An 8,871-nucleotide genomic window follows, 5' to 3' on the forward strand; every position below is an offset into this window, starting at 1 on the left:
TGTGTAGAGGAAGCTGGAGTTAAGAGTAGTAGTGATCTCCATCGCAGATGTAGCTAGTTAGCTACTATGCAACTGTCCACTCGGCCACTCTAGAGAGTGGTAGCTGGAGTGTTGTACAGTTTGTCACTAACCCGACCTCTCGACCATACAAGGGTCATGGAGTAGAGGGGTGGGCGGGAGTGACCATCAGTGCATACATTTTTATTATTGTTATACCTGCCTATGTTGTTGCTTACTTATGTTTATAGTTGTTCGTTTGCCATGTGATATATTTATACTTGTTGAGATATATGTGTATTGATTGCATGTTGTTCGGCTCTTGTTTACTTATTGATAGATTGTCTTTACCTCACATGATACCTTCATACTGATGAACAGTTCAGTAGTCAATCGGTGTTACTCCTGATCTTCTATTACCTAGCCTAGGATATGGTTTCAGGTATGAGCATATATTACAGTTTTATTTTAGTATCTGTTATTTCCCTTATGAGACTGTATATCTTTGGGTCACTCTCTATTTGTATAGTATGTTATGTTCATACACTATCTGTCCTTTACCCGCTGAGTCCCAACACTCACCACCCCACAAACTAGTTTTTTCTTTCTCCAGGTAGCAGGTAAATGAATCAAGGATGCTTGGAGAGTCCTGACTGCTAGTCATGCATCACATTTGAGGATAGTTTTTCTTTTCGGTCTTATTTTCTGTTTGGATGATATAGTGCTTTCGCGAGTTTACGTTGTAACTAGTAGATGTGGATTTTGGAGTCTAGTCTGGTGATTGCAGGTATTTTGGGTAATTGCTTTGTTGATTTTACATTAGTATATTTTTTTGTGATTTCCGCTGTGTTTACTTTCGGCTGTATAGGCTGCTTATAAACTACGAGGTTATGTTTAGTTTCAGTCGTGTGGGCTACTTATAAACTACATGGTTGTGCTTATATCAAGCCATGTGGGTTGTTGAATATGTTTATATGTTGAGTGTGGATTGTTACGATTCCGCAAGTGCACAGACTCGTCGTCAGTAATAAAGATTATCGATCTCATGAGAACTGGTTATAAGCACTAACGATGGTTCACTTAGGATTAGCTAAACTACTGATGATTGTAAGTTATCTAAAGAAAAGAGACTGGGAAGCGGAAACGAGAACTAGTGAAAAGAGAGTAATTAACTTGGTTTATGAAGAGTTCTAGGAGTTCGGTTCCATTGTGGTGGTATTGTTGTATCACATTCTATCCTTTACTCATTGTCCATTAGCATGCATTCGCCGAAAGTTAAAGCATCTATCCTTAAGTACCAAAATAGAGAAGATCCCTATGAAATCCTGTTACAGTTAACCCCTCTCACTAGGACAACTTGGTAGATCACAAAAACACAACTCTAATGGGTGTCATTAAGGATAGCAATAAGGAGCTTAGTTTGGTCTCTTACTTGCTTGTGGAGAAGTTGCCTCTCATTTCAAGGAAGTACCCTAGATGTCCGTGAACGAGTTACCCCTGTCACTAGGGCCCTCAGGTGTACGATCTAAGATACTTTCTTTATGAGCTCAGCAATTCCTACACAATCAATTAATATGCAACAAGCATGCATAATAGTTGAAACAAAGCAAGTGAAATCATCCAATGGATAGAGGCATAAATATGAGTCTTACATCAAAACCAATCCACAACTACTCCCTTATCCTAGAACAAGGAATCTACTCCATGGACGCCGGAGAAAACCCCGAAGGCATAATGCAATTAAGCATACAATTCTCAAACAATAAGAGAGAAAGAGAAAGGATGCTTATCCAGCGACGATGAGTGATCTTCGGATCCAATCCTTTGCTTCTGGAGTCGATGTGGTGATGAAAGATCACTGGACGGAGGTCCTGGACGGTGTGGAATGGCACCAAGGTGATTCTCCCTTTGACGGCTCGCTTCCCCCTTTGAAAAAGGGTTAAAACCCCTATTTATAGGCTAGGGCACAGGGTCGCGGCACGACCATGCAAATGTGGCATGGTCATGCCTTCTTCTGCTTCTGGCTGCGCTGCACGGCCATGCCAATTGGCATGGCCGTGTGGATCTAGGGCTCAACTCCTGGCTTAGCTTCGGTCGTGGGGGGCATGGCCGTGCAGGATTACACGACAATGCAAGGACCCGTCTCTGGTTGGCTGGACTCTTGCACGGCCATGCACTTCTCTTCTGTTGTTTGGTCATATAGCTGTGCGAGGTTGCACGGTTGTGTTCTCTGGCTCATTCCGGTGCGTCGACAATCGTTGTTTTTGCTCCGAAAGTTGTCCTTGTCAACATAAAACCAAACAAAGAGCAGATATCTGAACAAAAGAGTATATATGATGAGTATATGATAAAAGAGACGATCATGCAAAGAATATATACGTATAAAGCAAGTGAATGTGCGTTAAAACATGCATAAACGATTATAATATTTACGCACATCACACCCCCAGACTTGATCCTTTGCTTGTCCTCAAGCAAAACGCTGTAAACTATGTTCATGAGCTCCTGGCAGTGTTTCATAATCCCTAGTGCATTCGCCTAACTCTATCAACTAGTTTCATTGATAAGCACAATTGTGGAGTAACCTAAGTATGGCCTAATCATAAGTTCTTTGTGCTCGGTGCAATAAGTAACTCAAACTCTTCAAGTTTCAATTCTCTATCCTAGTTAAGTCTTCATACAATTGGGTTCCTAATGTTCCCGGTGATAGGCACTTACTTGCCATACACTTTGTTCGTTTTCCTTAAATTACACAAGGTCTCAAAGGATACAACTCAAAATCAAGAGAAACATAACATTCATTTCCCAAGTAACCTAACTCAGTCTCAAATGGGTGAATTGTTTGTATCCACTCACGACAACTATTTTTTATCCCTTATTCAAAATTTTTTTTGGCGCTAAAGAGGTGTAGCACTAATTATAAATGCGGGATGCATATGTTGGGATTTAGATTTTTCCAAATGAGCTTCCATGATCCGAGGTCATCCACTAACCAAAATGTAAATAAGAAATCACCATGGGAACAAAAGTACTAAACAATTTGGATGAACCATAACTATTTCAAAAATATTTCTACTATTAAAGCTTAAGTACTTAAGTGTAGTAAAAATAAGATCCTTAAGGTTAGGCCAAGACTTATACCAAATTCCATACAATACTTAGCTTATTTCATGCCACTAAAGATAGAGAAAGGAGATGCACCAAACATACTAACAATATCTTGACAATACATGAACTAAGAAAATGCTAGTCATTTTACTATCGGACAAGTAGCAAAAAAAAGTAGAAGGTTTGATGTTCTCAAATATGTCTCAAAACTATTTTTTTATATTTTTTTTAGGTAAGAAAGTAAAAATGAGATGCAAATAGAAATATGAAACTAATAAAATGTGAATAAACAAAGCAGACTAATAAAATATGTAAAACAGAAAAAATAAAATATGCAGAAAGAAAAGAAAACTTGACTCGACTCAAGTTGTGCAGACACAACACCCCCCCCCCCCCCCAAGACTTAAACTTTTCATCATCCCGATGAAATCAATACGATGGCGGGGGTGGGGGATAAGGGGGTCCCCGATGTGTGCCGGGGGGAAATCTAGGCATACCAACAAGATGGCCAAGGTGTTGATGATATTGATAAAGGACATCTACTTGTTGTCTAGTAATATCCATATCATCTATAAAATTCCTCATTCTTTCTTGGTCAGCCTTATAGTCCTGAACGAACCCTGACACCTGACTATGGAAATCCCTAGTAAACTGAAAATGATCCTGTACCCCCTTAAACTGGTTGTCAGATACCTTGAAACGACCCTCCAACAATCGTTGTTGGGTATTTTTCTTCTCATGAAGGGTGCCTAAGGAGGCACGGAAGTCAAAAAAATCAAATCTAGAATATCTCGTACCATAGGCAAAAGAGTGCCTAGGAGGTTTCGGATATCCGGAAGGTTGCAGGAATCCTGATGACGAGGACTCTTGGTGGTACTTGATTTCTTCTATAATGGAGGGAACAGTTTAGGGGATTAAGTCAGTAATCACCCAGTTCGCAGGGTTGCAAACTGAAGTGCGCTCAAGGCAAGGAAGGGGTAATGGGAAACCATTGTTCCTAGGGAAGGCAAACTCATTCTCATCCCAACAAATCATCTTCATTGCAAGACAAGAATCGATGTCGATCTTGTCATTACCATGAATAACCTCTAATCCATCAAGCTCACAACCCAGATTGAATGCTATTTGAATGATCAATCAACCAAACACTATCATCCCCAAAGATGCTTTAGCCGCTCTCAATAAATTTTGTAAGAAATGAAATCTGAAATCAAAATCCACTTTATTCAACATCGCCCAAAGAGAATAGAGCTCTACTTTTCTAACCACCCCATCACTCTCTCCTCGACCAAAAATTATTTTGCTCATCACTCGATGAAGGTATCTAAAGGTCGGGTTTTGCATGCGGGATGCCTTAGCTCTAGAGGGTTCATAAGGGTCCTTTGATCCAGTTATTGACGTCCAAAATTCATTCCATCTAATCTCATCATCAAATCCACGGGCACCACCAATGGGTAAACCAAAACAATTATTAAAATCACTAAAAGTTCACCGAACTTCTTTATTCATCATCCTAAAAGTTATGACCCCTACGTAGTCATCCGCAGATGAAAATTTAACATCAATCGAGCTCAAAAATTCAAGGACTAGGAGTGGGTAAGTCTATGAATGAGAGTACATAATATCATTCCAGTCTAAAGAACTAATCATCCAATCTACGTCATCCCTAATTCCTAACATATCCAAAGTGGTGGGATCCATATATCTAGTGCATATAATTTTTCTAACGACAAGGATATCATATCTAGCTTTATGTTCATGATTTCTAAAAATAATATTAAACTCGTTTTCATTACCTTCGTCGCGTGCCACGCTTTTTCCTTTGCCTTTTGAAGAAGAAGTCTTCCCTTTTCCTTTGTCACCTCCCGGCGCATCTCCTTCGCCAGATCCACCGCTTCCTTGGCGAAGTCTCTTCAATATTTATGACATGATGTGCAAGGCTTTAAGGAATTACTTGTGGAGATGGATCTTGAGGATGGAAAAGGAGGAGAAGGAAGGAAAATAGGGGAGTTGCTTTTCTCTTTCTGGATTTGTGGCTTGAAGAAGTGTTAGATCTAGATGTAGATCTAAGTAAAGATGAACTCTAGAGGTGGGGATTAGGGTTTGATGAGGTGTGGTGGGGAGGAGAAGACTTTTGGGAGAGAAGGAGATGGAGATTAGGGATTTTTAGAGGGGTGGGCGGCGCACACGGGTAGGGGCACGGTCGTGTCTTATAGACACGGTCGGGTAGGTAGGTTTTTCTACACGTCGTGCCAATTGGCACGGCCCCCTCTCTTCTCCCTTCGGCTAAAGTCGCACGGCCATACCGATTGGCACGACCCGTGCCTTCTTCTTCTCTGCAATGATCGCACGGTCGTGCCAATTGGAACGGCCGGTGTCTCTTTCTCTACTGGTCCTCTTGCACGACCATGCCAATTGGCACGGCCGGTGTCTTTCTCTTCTCTACACAGGTCACATGGTCATGCAAGGTTGCATGACCCATGGCCTTTGTCCCTCTATCGGCTTTGCACGACCTTGTGGGGTCACACGACTGACTCCTTTAAGCGCACGGTGACTCGCCTTTCGCCATTTTGGTTCCTCTAACGCCTCCACGCCCATGAAATGCTCACGGCCAACTCGTGGAGGCTATGAACATCCTGAAAATGAATACCCAAAAATAAATAAATAATAAAAATACTCGACTTGAACTTACTAGAGAAATAAAACGACCAACGGGATGATGAACTAAAATGAAAAACCCTTAGGTTGCCTCCCAAGAAGTGCTTGTTTTAGGTCTTTAGCTCGACCCCATTTCAGTTAGTGTGGACTAAACCCATGGAAGCACGGCTCTCCTCCTAGGGTTAATGCTCCAGTCTGTACTTTTAGTTTCGCTCGTGCAGGACAAATGTACTTTTTATTTCTCCCTGGAGGGGACATCATATGGAAACTGTACTCCTCGACTTTGTGTATGTTCATCTTGCTAGAATTTTCCTGAGAAGAGGAGACGCAGTTAGAAGAATCAGATAAATCAAATTCTAACCTTTCTTTGCCGATTTCCAAGGATAACTTGTGACTTTTCACATCAATGAGGGCTCCAGCTGTGGCAAGGAATGGTCTTCCAAGGATGATCGGTATCTTGGGATCCTCCTCCATATCCAGGATAATGAAATCTGTGGGAATGATGCATCCATCTACTTCTACTGGCACGTCTTCCACTATTTCCATTGGGTATCTACATGAATGGTCAGCTAATTGCAATGCCATAATAGTCAGTTTAATGTTCTGGAGTCCCAGCTTCTTATATAATGAGTACGAAAGTAGGCTAACGCTGGCTCCCAAGTTGTAGAAAGCTTTCTGTATGAGTTCAGACCCAATTTTACAAGGTATGGAAAAACTACCTGGATCCTGAAGTTTCGGTGAAATATTTGTCATTAGTAGAGCGTTGCAACTTTCTGTTAATGCAACGGTCTCGAAGTCGCCCTTCTACCTCCTGTTAGATAAAATACCCTTTAAAAAGTTCGTGAACTTCTACATTTGGTGCAGTGCATCTATCAGTGGTACTTTTACACAAATTTCCTTAATCTTCTTCAGGAATTGGTTGAACTCTTCATCCTTTTGGGATGTTACCAGTTTCTGAGGGAAAGGAATTGTTTGACTTTGTGGGGGAATTTGAAGAGTTCCTTCAACTTTCTTGGTGATCTTCTCTCTATCCCTGTTCTAGATCTGATTGGGCATTAGGGGAGAGGGCTCTTCCTCTAAGTCAGGTCCTTTCTGAGTAGTGGTCTAGGGGTTTCCCAAAGTTCTTCCGCTCCTCAGCTCGATTCGGTTGCAGTGTTCCACCAGGTATATATCGGGCTTTCCTGGAAATGTTCCCTGTGCTCTTGAGAAAGACTGGGCTATCTGGCTATCTTGCATCTTCTTGTGTTTTTCTGAATTTTCCTGTCTTTGAGTCAATTGCTTGATCTCATTCTTCATCTCTTTTTGCTCTGAGAGAGCTTCTTCGGGCATCTTTTCGATTCTTGACAGTTGTGAAGGTTGTTATTGTTGATAAGTCTGTTGTCCAGATGGGTATCTCTGTTGCCCAGGTTGATAGCTTTGTTTTGCTGGTCCTTGGTCCTAATTATTCCTGTATGAAACATTTGGGTGGTTCCTCCATCCAGGGTTGTATGTGTTGGAGTACGGATTGTTTTGCTTCTAGTTGTAACTGACTATAGCATCGCATTGCTCAAGTTGGTTTATCTGTGCTTGTATTGGCCCTAAGGGGCAAGTATCTTGAGCATGATCCGCACTTCCGCAAGTTTTGCAAACACATACTATTGCATTGGCTGTGTTATTTCCCATGGCCTCAAACTTCTTAGTCAGAGCGTTCAGCTCTACATCGAATTTTCCTGATGCCTTTATTGGATTCCCTGAGAAAGAACTACTAGATCTTTCAGTTTCCCACTGATGGTGGTTCTGTGCCACATTCTCTATGATCTCTTCAGCTTCATCAAGGCTCTTGTTCATTAGTGCTCCTCCTGCTGCAGAATCGAGGGATACCTTCGTGTGATAGTTGATTCCATTATAGAATGTGTGTAGAACTAACCATTTCTCAAGGCCATGATGGGGGCATTGTCTCAGCATACTTTTGAATCTTGTCCAAACTTCAAATAATGATTCTGATTCTATCTGTTTGAAGCTTGAGATCAAATTTCTCATGTGGGCAGTTTTGCTTGGCGGGTAGAATTTGTCCAAAAATTTCTACTCACACTGCTCCCAAGACGTTATGCTGTTTGCTGGAAGAGAATTTAGCCACTGCTTGGCTCTGTCTTTTAGGGAGAATCTAAAAAGAAGCAACCTTACTGATTCTGGAGGGACCCCGTTCACTTTCATAGTACCGCAAATCTCGTAGAAAAGCTTTAAGTGATGGCTTGGATCGTCGTGCGGTCCTCCACCAAATTGATTCTGCTGAACCATGTGGATTACTGCAGGCTTGATTTCAAAATTGTTGGCTTCGATTGGCAGTCGAGTGATGCTAGACTGAACCCCTCATGCATAAGGTGTTGTATAATCTTTCAATAGTTTGTCAGCCATCTCTGAAGATTCTTATGCAGCTTGAAATGCTTTCTATAAGTTTCTTCTTCTCAAGAAAGTCCTATCGATCTCTGGATCGAATGGTAGAAGTTGTCCTGAAAGATTAACTCTTCGTTTACAAAAACAAGATATGGAATATAGTAAAGAAAAGAGTGAAATAATATTATATATATTTTTTTAGGCGTTTTAATAAAAATACAGAAAATAAAGAGAAACAAAAATAAAATTATTTATCTCTAAAATGCAAAATATTAGAAAAAGGAAAGATAAAGGAAAAAAAACTAAGTCTAGACTAATCTAATATGACTTTCGCTAATGTTATAGATGCAGTCCCCGGTAACGGCGCCAAAAACTTGTTACGATTCCGCAAGTGCACGGATTCGTCGTCAGTAATAAAGATTATTGATCCCACGAGGACTGGTTATAAGCACTAGCGATGTTCACTTAGGATTAGCTAAACTACCGATAGTTGTAAGTTATCTAAAGAAAAGAGATTGGGAAGTGGAAATGAGAACTAGTGAAAGAGAGTAACTAACTTGGTTTATGAAGAGTTCTAGGAGTTCGATTTCATTGTGGTGGTATTGATGTATCATATTCTATTCTTTACTCATTGTCCATCAGCATGCATTTGCCGAAAGCTAAAGCATCTATCCTTGAGTACCAAATAGAGAAGATCCCTATGAAATCTTGTTACGGTTAACCCCTCTCATTAGG

At 40.9% G+C, this 8,871-nt stretch overlaps 1 non-coding gene across 1 annotated transcript; it reads left to right on the forward strand.

Moving 5' to 3' along the window:
• Positions 1-7,678: 7,678 nt before the first annotated feature.
• On the forward strand, positions 7,679-7,784 carry LOC122044704. Its single transcript, XR_006129724.1, has one exon. It is a non-coding gene; the product is annotated as a small nucleolar RNA R71 (small nucleolar RNA).
• Positions 7,785-8,871: the final 1,087 nt, after the last annotated feature.

Source organism: Zingiber officinale, chromosome 2A (genome assembly GCF_018446385.1).
Source record: "Zingiber officinale cultivar Zhangliang chromosome 2A, Zo_v1.1, whole genome shotgun sequence".
NCBI lineage: Eukaryota > Viridiplantae > Streptophyta > Magnoliopsida > Zingiberales > Zingiberaceae > Zingiber > Zingiber officinale.